Source organism: Coenobita brevimanus, chromosome 74 (assembly GCF_032717465.1).
Source record: "Coenobita brevimanus isolate Jiangsu-jjx chromosome 74, ASM3271746v2, whole genome shotgun sequence".
In the NCBI taxonomy this organism is placed as follows: domain Eukaryota; kingdom Metazoa; phylum Arthropoda; class Malacostraca; order Decapoda; family Coenobitidae; genus Coenobita; species Coenobita brevimanus.
This window is the reverse complement of record NC_137027.1, coordinates 16977359-16990149: the sequence shown is the minus strand read 5'-3', so window position 1 is coordinate 16990149 and position 12791 is coordinate 16977359. Positions and strand designations below refer to the sequence as shown.

The 12791-nt window shown below is 41.6% G+C and overlaps 1 pseudogene; it reads left to right on the top strand.

Annotated features, from left to right (window-relative positions):
- Positions 1 to 9873: 9873 nt before the first annotated feature.
- On the top strand, positions 9874 to 12394 carry LOC145407789 (uncharacterized; annotated as a pseudogene).
- The last annotated feature ends 397 nt before the right edge of the window (positions 12395 to 12791 follow it).

The window sequence follows — 12791 nt, the reverse complement described above, 5'->3', positions numbered from 1 at the left end:
TATATATATATATATATATATGCGAACCTCCTTTCCCACTCAAGGGCAGGGTGAGGAGTAGCAAAGTCCAGAAAGAATTTGCCCAGTCCATTGGGCCACGCTTCCATTCACTCATCATTGAAGCCCCCGGAATCCTTGCTCTTTCGGATACACCAAAAACATTCAACAAATTCTATAGCTTCACATAAACGTATCCGATTGAGTCAATTCAGACACTGCCACGTTAAAAAGGGGTGCCAGTATCCCTGATTATGCACTTTTCTTCACAAAATTCATCCAGCCAGCTCGATCTCTTGTCAGTTCCTTAGCCTGACCGACTTCCAAACCTCTCTTCCTCACACACTCATCCACCATATCTCTCCACCTTCTCCTTGGCCTACCCCGTCTCCTTCCTCCTTCAAATTCGCTCAGATATACCTTTTTCACCACTCTATATATATATCCATTCTCTCCACATGACCATACAATCCTAGTACACTTTCTTCGACTCTGGTGTCCACCAAGTTCCTCACTCCACATCTTTCACGAATCACATTATTTCGTATCCTCCACCCTCTGTACTCCACATACATTCCTCAGCAGTCCCATCTCCACTGCTCTTACTCTTGACTTTTCATTTTCATGCCACACCATTGTCTCACATCCATATGTTAAAGTTGGCACAACACTCTCATTTAAGCCTCGTGCAGCTGCAGCACTCAAGCCTCTGTTTCTTATCAAGGTCTTCATTGCAGCAGCTACTTTTCTTCCTTGTGTCACTCTACTTTCCACTTCTTTTGCACATTTTCCTCTCTTTTCTATCACTGTATGTGAGTATCTGAACTATCTCACTAATTCCAGTCTCTCTCCATTCACTGTAACATCACGCTGGGAGTCACCTTCTCTTTCAATAGCCATCACTTTACTCTTTTCTACATTTTGTCTTAAGGCACGACGCTCACAGACATCAGCAAAACTCTGCACTAGCCTACTAAGTTCTTGTCTGGTACTTGCAAGCAGTAATGCATCATCAGCATATAACAAATTTGAGATACTCCGTCCATCATCATTCATTACCAACGCCATCTTTCTCTCCATTACTCGTATTTTTACTTCTCTCATCACCCCATCCGTATATATATTGAACAACCATGGGGTCATTACACAGCCTTGTCGCACACCCACACCGATCGTGAACCATTTACTTAGATGCCCATTAACCCTTACACATTCTTCGCTACCATCATAAAAACTCTTCACAGCACCTAACAGCTTACCATCTACACAGTACATGCGGAAAACTTTCCACAAACCCTCTTTGTCTACTTTGTCGTATGCTTTTTCTAGATCCATGAATACCATAAACACGTTATGGTCCTTCTTACAAGCCTTCTCTGCTGTCTGTCTCTCTGTAAATATTTGATCCACACATTCTTTGCCACTTCTAAAGCCACCCTGTCCATCACTCACTAGGACTTCTGATATCTCTCCTATTTTCTCTATAATAATTCTTCCCTATACCTTCCCTACCACACTCAATAAACTTATGGCACAATTATTCTTCAGCTCACTTCGCTCACCTTTTTTTTTGTACAGGGGTACAATCACAGCCTTTTCCACTCTGCAGGCACAGTTTCACTCATTCCATGCCTTCTTACATATCTCCAACAAGCACTTCATTCCACTCTCTCCACTAAGCTTAAGCATCTCTGCATACATCTCATCAACCCCAGCTGCTTTCCCATTTTTCAGCGGCTTCACAGCACTCTTCACTTGCGCCAGTGTCACGTCTCCTGGCACTGCCTTCCTTCTCTGCACACCTCCAAAACCAACCATGTTTACAGCCGCTCTGCTCTCTCTATTCCCATTCATCAGGCTCTCAAAATATTCTTTCCATCTGGTCCTTACTCCATCTCCATGGGTTAATAATCTATCACCTACATCCTTCACACCATCACATTTCATTCCATTTTCACTTCTACATTTCTGCACCTCTTTCCAGAATAACTTCCTATTTTGAGGGTAGTTTGCATTCATTTTTCTTCCTAGATCATCATTTACCTCCTTCCTTTTCCTCTTCACTAGTCTATTTAGGTGCTTCTTGCTCTCAGTATATTGTTCTTATTTCAACTGAACCCCTGTCCTGTAACCACTTTTGCCACTTCTTCCTCATTTCCTCTACTCCTGTATTAACCTCATCATACGATGCCGTACCTCTCTTCTTTGTTGTTACTCTTGCCTCACTACACACCGCTTTAGCATTCCTAACTAAGAAGTCCCTGTATACATTCCACAGGTTGTCCAGATCCATTTCATTCCAGTGCACTGATTCTAACTCCTCCTCTACTTTGGTCCTGCAACCATCTGCCATTTCTTTGATCCTCAGCTTCTCAACTTTTAGTTTTTCTCCTTGACTGCTCCTTTCTCTCCTGATCCACCCCACTCCTCTCAGCTTGATCTTGCATACCACAATCATATGATCTGACAGACCTCCACATCGTCTTCTCACGGCCCTCGTATCAGCAACCATTCACATCATCGACCTATCTACGAGCACGTAATCTATCAAGCTTCTTTCAACACGATCCCCGTTCCCTCTAAACCATGTGTATTTATGTTTATCATTGTGTTTGAAATACGAGTTACAAATGCACAACCTCCTCTCCTGACACATATCCCTTAGTCGCTTCCCATTATCATTTTCTCCTGGTCCTGGTCCTGGTCCTTAGGATAACATAATGGCCTTACAGCCCATTATGTTATCCTAAGGATCAGTGCCTAATCTTCCATTCATATCACCCATTACAATCACTTTATAGCTCCTGGGCATTTCCCCCACTACTTCATCCAACTCATCCCTAAACCTTTCTTTCTCCCTCTAACTCCTGTTCTCACACGAAGGATATGCGACAACCACCACCACTTTCACCTTCTCAGACTTGAACTTGACATATATACACCTTGAGCTGACACATTTGTAGTGTCTCATTCTACTCTTTCACACCTCATTCATCAACAAAGCAACTCCTTCCTTGCATCTTCCTCGCCCATTCATGCCCGATCTTACACATTTCACACCCTTCCACTCCTCTTCACACCATTTCATCTTCGTTTCACACAATGCCATCACGGCATATATATATATATATATATATATATATATATATATATATATATATATATATATATATATATATATATATATATATGATAGTTGTAGCTTTAGTACTAGTAATTAGTGGTAGTAGTAGTAGTAGTAGTAGTAGCAGTAGTAGTAGCAGTAGTAGTAGCAACAGCAGCAGCAGCAGTAGTGGTAGCAATAGTAGCTTTTCTAGCCAATCTCTGAATCACCATCTTCTCTCATATATGTGTATCTCACCACTCATCTATCCATCCCTTTCATCTTTGGTTCCCTCTCCACCTTGCACATATACTCCCCCTAGTCAGTTTCATTATCCACCCCCCTCTCTCATATATCTCTCCACTCCGTCCCTGCATCACATCCTCAGGTTTCCCCCTACCCCTCACATACACTTTTCTGGTCAGTCTCTTATTCCCCATCCTCTCATATATCTCTCCACTCTATCCCACCATCTCATCCCTGGTCTCCCCCTCCACCTCACTCATATATATGTTTCTAGTCAGTCTCATTCCCCATCCTCTCACATATCTCTCCACTCCATCCCTGTATCGCATCCTCAAGTTTCCCCTACCCCTTACATACACTTTCCTTGTCAGTCTCTCACTCTATCATTTTAGTTATTAAACCTATACTTTTTCGCACAGGGTAACATCCTTAATGTGAACAAACACTGGGGAAATTCTCACTAACCCACCAATATTCTCCCTTCGAGTGATTTGTGGGGATGAGGTTGGTATTAGTGGGGCAGGGAAAGAGGAAAGTATTGTGGGGGGGGGGGAGAAAGAAAGAGAGAAGCTTAGTCTCTCCCTCTCTGTCTGTCTGTCTGTCTCTCTCTTATGGTCATATACATCCATCCATACATACATACATAAGTACACACAGTCATAGATAGATTATAGATAATAGAAAGATCGATTATAGATTGAAAGCTAGATAGCTAAGTATTTTGATTTTACATCTGAAGAGGGTTTAAATGACACAAAAACTGCTTCTCCATAATCAAGCACAATTTCAATATGTGGTTCTAGTTAAATAATTTGCAAAACATATTGCATTATAATGGATTTCCTACTACTGTTTGCCTTCCTCTATACTCCATTGTGTATTATACCATTTTCACTTTAACTTGGCCTAAAATTGCCATCTCTCCATCTTGAATTCTAAGCTGTTACAAGAGATTAACACTAGAATATGATGCCAGTCATGAAGAAGTGCTATGGATGGAATGTAGAGTGTGAAATAAACTACAACATAACCAAAAAATTTTAGTCAAATTAGAGTAAAACGAGTATAATTTGCTTAATTGCTCATCATTACCTAACACATCATGAGTATGCGGCCGTGTGATGTGTCCGGTTCAGAGAAGATGGACCCTCCTACCCTGCAAAGTCCAAGCTTCACTTCCGTACGTTAGAGTTGGTATCACAATACTGTCATGTATTAACTTTTTCATTTCCATGCTCACTTCCCTGTTTCTTATCATTGCTTTCAAAGAACCAGCAACCTTTCTTCCCTCCTGCACCCTTTCAAGCACTTCACCCTCCAAATCTCCATCCTTACTCATCACACTACCCAAGTACTTAAACGTACTCACATTTTCCAATTCCTCACCATCCAACCTCGCTGTACATTCACTGACTTCACCTCTCTCAAAGACCATCACTTTACTCTTCCCTACATTCACCTTTAGATTCCGTTTCTTACACACTCTCTCAAACTCATCCAACAAGCCTTGCAGCTCCCCTTCCTCTTCACTCAACAACACAGTATCATCTGCAAACATCAGTACAGGGAGTTTCCAAACACTATCCTCTCTAACCAGAGCCACTCCAACATCCACTACCCTACTTTGTACCTCTTTTATTACCCCATCCATGTACAGTTTGAACAACCATGGAGACATGACACATCCCTGTTTCAACCCGACCTTCGAAGAGAAAAATTCACTTAGTTCACCATCCACACGCACTGCAGCCTTAGCACCATCATACATACTCTTCACAGCATTCAACAACTTCCCATCTACTCCATATATTCTTAATACTTTCCACAATCCTTGTCTATCCACCCTGTTATATGCTTTCTCCAAATCCATGAAAGCCGCATACAACTTCTTTCCCTTCACTAGAAACTTTTCCACTAAAGATCTAAGAATGAATATCTGATCTACACAACCTCTTCCCTTCCTAAAGCCTCCCTGTTCTTCTCCAACTAATTCCTCTGTCCTTTCTCTAACTCGGTCAATAAGTATCCTACCATACGCTTTTCCTATTATACTAAGAAGACAAATGCCCCTATGGTTACCACACACTTCTTTTTCCCCTTTCCCTTTGTACAAGGGAATAATTATACCTGATTTCCAATCCTCCGGGACTCTACCTTCCTCCCAGGCCAATCTACACATCTTCCACATCCATTCTACTACAATCTCTCCCCCATGCTTCAGCATTTCACCACACACTCCATCAATACCTGGGGCTTTCTCCAATTTACCTTTCTTCATTGCTTCCACAACTTCTTGGGGTTATGTCTCCTTCATTTTACCTACACCTCGCCGTGTGGAAGGACACTTTTCCCACCCTGGCTAGGAGCTGTCTGCCATATGAAGGTGTTGGTTGTTTGTGATCGATGGGTCTGCTAGGCCACAAACACAGCATCAACATCTATACACCTCTACCACTAGTACTGAGAGGGAGAAGGAGGGAGGGAAGGGGGGAGTGGGAAAGGAAGGGATGGATTGTGTAATAAAAGATAAGTAAAAAAATATATATATGAACGAAAGAGGAAAAATCTCACTCAGTAATATCAGTAGAAACTAACCTCTCCCTCTCTCTCTCTCTCTCTCTCTCTCTCTCTCTCTCTCTCGAACGAACGAACGAACGAACGAACGAACGAACGACATAGCTTAACAGTTGCTCTTTGGCTAATTATTTTACCTACTCCATGTTATTATTCCCTCGTATGTTATATATATTTTTTAAATACTGTACCTTCATAATCTGCATTAATAAACTATAGAAGAAAACTGGGGTAGGCAGCCCCTCCCAGGGAAGTACTACAGACAAGGTAAAGGGAGACTCAAGGAATAGCCTGGATTCCATTTTCTCTGCTAGGTCTTGGTAGCTGGTTACACATCTTTCTGCCTCATACATCAGAGGGCATCAGGCTGCCTTCCTTACATAACATACACATCCACATTATATCACATTGCCTTAAACCGGCTATCCTCTCTCCATAAAACAACAATCTTATCATTACATATACACATTCCACAACATATCCCAGCTCCTCCCCCCCCCCCATAAAAATAACCATGGCTGCTGCTGTACTGGGAATTAGTGCGGTGGTTTCTCGGATGACCACTACCGACAGGTTTGGGTCGTCTGCACAGGGCTCTGCTGGTCGTCATCAAGCTACCATGCCACCTTCAGTGTTGCGGCGCCCCAAAACTGCTCGTCAGTGCGATAAAATTTATTTCTGCAATATTAAGGGACCTCAATCCAACATCAAATCTGTTCGCAATTTCCTGCGGTTTGAATCCCCAGATTTGTTACTTTTGACAGAGACTCAGGTAAGCTCCACCTCCGGTATAGGTAGATTAATTTTCCTGGTAATATCTTGATTCAAAATTTCAGACCCAAAGGAGTATGTTGCCTTGCTAAATCAGACATTGCCTTGGAGGAGATTACTTAATTTAATTCTCCTTATTTCGACTATTCCATATACAAATTAAGTTCTTTGGTTAAAATTTAGCATTTCTGTTGTGTTTATTGTTCCTCTGATGCCCCTCAAGCACCAAGATTATTTGACTGTATTCACTTTTATTTTTTTATGTGTCCGACTCTGGGCAATGGCTTCAGGGCCTATATCTTGGGGGCAGTAGCCTATCCCAAGGCCCAGTAATCCTCCTACACCTCCACATGTCACCACTTCGGCGCTAACACCCACCGTCTATATTGAATACATGCTAGGGCTGTCTCATAACGGACCGGTGTATTGGTATTAGCTGGGATATTTCTACGACATGTCGGCGGGTCATCTGGTAGCTCAGGAAAGTCTGCTTTTTATGAAATTTAAATCCTTAAACTGTCCCCTGCCCCAGCCAGGATTCGAACCTGGGTCCATCACGACTGGAAGCCGCCTCTCTACCGATTCAGCCACCTCCTCCCCCATTAGTTTAATCAACATTAATACTGCATCAGAAATTACTATCCTGGGTGATTTTAATGTCCATAATGATGGGTGGCTCACTTAGTCAGCCAGAACTGATGACTCTGGTCTTGAACGTGAGCTATCTGCAGGCTCATTTAATCTCACCCACTTAGTCAATCAACCCGTGTAATAGACAACTCCAATCAAAATTCCCACCTATTGGACGTGTTTCAAATATCCAATTCAGATAATTATTATGCTGAAGTGAAGTCCCCCTTCAGATCCTCTGATCATTGTCTGATACAAGCCACCAGTTCAACACCTACCACGTCCTCCTGCTCTGAACCTGTTATGGTGTCTAAATGGCACTACAACAGGGCAGACTGGGAAGGTTTCCAAAAATTTTTCATTTATATTTTTTGGACCTCCTGTTTCTCTCAAGATGCAAACTCCACATTGGGCAACATACAGATTACATTAAAGTCGGCATGGAAACATTCATTCCTCATCACAGTTATAGAAAAAAATGTAATTCACCTGAATGGTTTGACCACAGTTGTGACAGAGTAACATAACAAGAAACAATAGCCTATAACACTTACACAAGGACCAAAACTAAATGAGCCTTTAACTTTAAGAAGCCTTTATTATAGAAATATCAGAAACTGAGCCAAAACTATTATCAATCTTTCTAAATCAAACTTTTTTCATAGACAAGCTAACAAACAACTAAACAACCCAAATGATAACAAAATATTCTGGTCTACCCTTAGTTCATTCAAATCTAACTTCACTACCACCTCTTCCATTCCACTGTTACAGTCCCCCAATGGAAATCTAGTAAGTGACCCACGTGGAAAAGTCAACATTCTTCTTGATATTTTTTCAACAGTCACCCCTAAACACAGAACGTCACAGTATTCCTGTACATGAATTTAATTCCCCTCAAATACCCCCTTTCAAGATTCACATATGATACGTACAGGCTGTATTACAGAATCTCTCAGTATATAAAGCTACTGGTCCAGATGAAATTCCTTCAATTGTACTTAAAAATTGCTCCCCAGTGTTGGCTCCCCTATTGGTAAAATTTTTCTGCTTATGCACCGTTACCTCAAGTTTTCCAGCCTCTTGGAAGGAAGCAAATATCCACCCTGTTCCTAAGAAGGGGACCACTTCCGATCCATCAAACCATAGACCAATCGCTATAACTTCCGTTCTTTGTAAAGTTTTTAAGACACTAATAAACACATAGTCAAACACCTAGAAATCAATAAATTTATCAATGACCGGCAGTATGGATCTAAACAAGAACGTTCAACTGTAGACATTTTTTGCCTTCTTACCCCTTAGATAAACAAAATAATAGATCAACATGGTGAAACACACACAATAGCATTTGATATTTCAAAAGCATTTAACAGAGTGTTGCAGCAGGCTATATTGTCTAACATGTCACACTGTGGCCTTATCTCACTGTTTCCTCTAATTTCGTCTTAAATTCGTAATAGAAAAATACTGGTAATGGTAGATGAAATTTATTCCCAATTTCATTCCATAAATGCTGGCCTACCTCAGGGATCAGTTTTGGCCCCAACTCTCTTTCTCATTCATGTCAATGACCTCCTATCTGTCACTCACAACCCAATACACTCTTATGCTGATGACTCAACACTTCATAGTTCTTTCACATTTAGTACCTCCTTTACACAATCTGATATTATAAATTCCCAGATAAACACAGCAATTTCTCTGAACCAGGACCTTTCTAAAATTAATCAGTAGGTTCAGACAAATCTAGTGTCATTTAATGTTCAGAAAACTAAGTGCATCTTCTCCAAAAGAAAGAATCCGTCAGACTCCCACATAACATTGAATGATGTCATGATTCCCATATCCACTACACTTGATATCCTAGGTGTCAAACTAAACACCAAACTAAACTGGACAGCTTGTGTTAAATCCCTCCCTAAAAATGCTTCTAAAAAATTGGGACTTCTGTACAGAGTTCGTGAATTCTTCACTGACGAGCAGTTGGCCACAATATACAAAAAGTCAAGTGCGTTCTTTGATCAAATACTGTTCGCCACTGTGGAGTGGATGTGGAGCAGTTGCAATGAGGTAGTTGGACAAAATTAAAAATAAAGCCATTAGATTAATCAATAATCCTGCCATTACGGTGGACCTTCCTCCATTATCAGTACGTAGAGATGTTGCTTCTTTAGCATTATTTTACCGATTTTTTTACCGTAACTCCTCTGACGAACTTCCTTCAGTTGTGCCTCCCCTCCACATTTCCCCCCGAAATACTCGGGCAGGTGGGAGCGCCCGTGAACTTAGGGTGCGTACACACGGTCAGACAGTGCCCGACGGGCAAACAGTGTTACCAGACACCGATGGGTAGAGGGAATGAGCGCTGATGACGTCAGAAGCGAGAACACCACGGGCAAACAATCTTACTGCCCGTTTTTGACTGTCATGGTTTGGTTCGGCCCAAGGTTCGGGCAGTGTGTGGCGGACATAGGCGTGGAACAACGACACTGCCAGGCACACGATACAAGAGATTACATGTTTACCTTACCACTGCTGGCGGGCAGTTCTTAAGGTCTCACCCTCTATGTCAACATGACCAGCCCTACAGCCATCAAAGAGACAAGAAGCTGTAATTGGGGTAGGAAAGAAACCCTGTTATTAATAGAACTGTACTGACAGAATCCTTGCTTGTGGAATGTGAAAGCTGAAGTGTATAGAGACAGAAATAAACGTGTGGCGGCAATTAACGTAATAACCGAGGGGGTGAAAAAGAGTTGATTTTCTGTAAACACAACAGAAGTAAAGAAAAAAATAGAAGCTCTTCGTAATCAGTATAGGCGAGAGCTCCGGAAAATGGAGAAATCTAAAAAGTCTGGGGTTGGCACTGAGGATATTTATATCCCAACATTATGGTGTTTCCATGAACTCAGTTTCCTCACCAATGGTGACAAAATACGCCAATCGGTGTCAAATATGGATTCCCACGTTCCGGACGATATCGTCGAGGAACATTCTGATTCTGAGGTACGTATGCAATCTCTCTCTCTCTCTCTCTCTCTCTCTCTCTCTCTCTCTCTCTCTCTCAACATGGAGGGTTCTGACAGAATTATTATTATTATTATTATTATTAATTAGTAGTAGTAGTTAGTAGTAGTTAGTAGTAGCTTCCTTCAAGAGATGATCACTGCGTGTGTGTGCTATTCAAACACCTCGCATAGAATTTTATGTAGCAATGGAGTATATTACCTTCTATGAAACCAGGGATATGGCCTTATCTCGATAAAAATCGAGATAAGTGTAGCGTGACACACCGGTTACGAAGCTACGGCCTACAGGGATTACAACGCATGTACAGTCCCCGTCATTAATTCTGATCCAGTCTGAGTAATTTTGGATATGAAGGTATTGTACCATAAAAAGTTGTTCCCAAGAAAAATAATATTTATTTGTATCCAATAACTATGTAGTAAAATACATACTTACAGTATATATACTGTTAACCAGTTAATTCATGCCATGTGATACTCATACATGATACGTTAATAACAATATTACCGGGCTTTCCCTATTTTATTGTATGTCCCAAGTCAGTTATATCGTCAGTCTGTGCTGCCAGGATACAGCACCCTCTACATTAAAATACTGCATGTACTGGTCCCGCACGGTTATGCCGTCGATGGTGGAATTCTGCTGTCCACTCTCTAGACGTAGTAGCTGGGGATGAACTGTGCAAGCACCTGGGGTACTGTTTTCACTTAAAACACCCTGAGAACACAGATGATGAGTAATAGCGTCTGTCTGAAGGTAATTATGCAGTGCTGTGCAGGCTAAAACAATCTGTTCTACCTTTTTTGGTTCCAGGTGTATAGGTTTCTTAAATACCTGAAACCTGTTTGCAAGTATTCCAAACGAGTTTTCAACAGTTCGTTGAGCCCTTGACAGTCGGTAGGAGAATATGCATTGTCCTAGGTCTTGGTTTCGATAGGGGAAAAGTTTCGTGTTATTTAATGGAAATGCATCATCTGCTACAAACACATATGGTAATCTCCTAGAACTATCGGGAAGCACCTCATTTGGCAAACCCGCGGTTCCATTCTCAGCATGCTGACAGAGCGAAGTATTGTCCCACACCCCACCGTCTGCTACTCTTCCGTTGGTCCCTACGTCCACATATATGAACTTTGCATTGGCATCAGAAACGCCCAATAATATGTTGCTGTGGGATCCTTTATAGTTGAAGTAGTAGGAACCGCTAGCAGGTGGAGGGCTGATCAGAATGTGTTTCCCGTCTACGGCTTCGATACAGTTTGGAAAGTTCCATTTCTTTGAAAACCCTTATGCTATACCCCTCCACTCCTCTGGGGTTTTGGGCGTCTGCAAATAAATAAGACCGCTGTTAGTGGACATGCACTAATCTTCGTAGAGGTAACAGCTATTTGTTCCCATTATAACCTATATAATTCAAAAGTCCATCACTTCCACACCCTCTCTCTCTCTCTCTCTCTCTCTCTCTCTGTCCTACTCCTTATTTAGTGATTGGTAACATTTTATCTTAAACATCCTGTAATACAAAAAAGGTGGGATGGCGGCGACCTCCAACTACCTGTACATTTGCACCAATATTTTTATTCTTCATCTGTGTCAATTATTTACATGATTTCGTCTCCAGCATTAACAGAACCATATTCAATTGCTGGTTTACAGATTTTCGATGATCCTTTACTACGACGACCTGACGATACTCCATCAGCCCCTATAACAACTCCGTCTGATGCTCCCGTGGCAGGTAGTTCTCGTGCCAGTGTATGATCTCCAGAGGCTGGACCCACCCTTGACCACCAAAATAGAAGAGCACCAAAAAAGCCTTGTTTGAGTACCGCGAGACATGTCCTTCAAGAGGCCCTCCACCAACTAAGGACATTATCTGGAGCTGAGGATGATAATGCAAGTGATTTTGGTAATGTTGTTGCCAACGATCTCCGGCAAATGAATGATGAAAATAGAATCCACGCGCAGAAGTTGAAATCTGACCTTCTCTGTCTAGGGAAATTAGGCAGGCTTTCCTCCGGAACTATGATTGTTGAATAATGGTTAACTATGGATAAGCTATTTAGGTTATAATGCATACGCTAGTGGATTTTGTATAAAGGGATAAGGAAATTGGTTTTGGTACTTTGTTCCATATGTGTATATGTTAGTTATTAAGATAGTCCATGTACATTACTGTTTGACATAATTGAAATAAAGTTGGCACAATACAACAGTTATGTTCTCCATTCCACATAATAAAGATGTTATAATTTATTTAACATAGCGGCATGATATTGCACAATAGGTAAACAATATAGCATTCATAAAGGCCCGTCCAGACGATCGAACAATGCCCGCGGGCATTGCTCGATCGTCTGGACGGGACTTAAGGGGTAGATGGGTGTCGAAATGAGCGAGACATCCTGCCTACTGGCAGGGCCCGAGTTGCCGTATT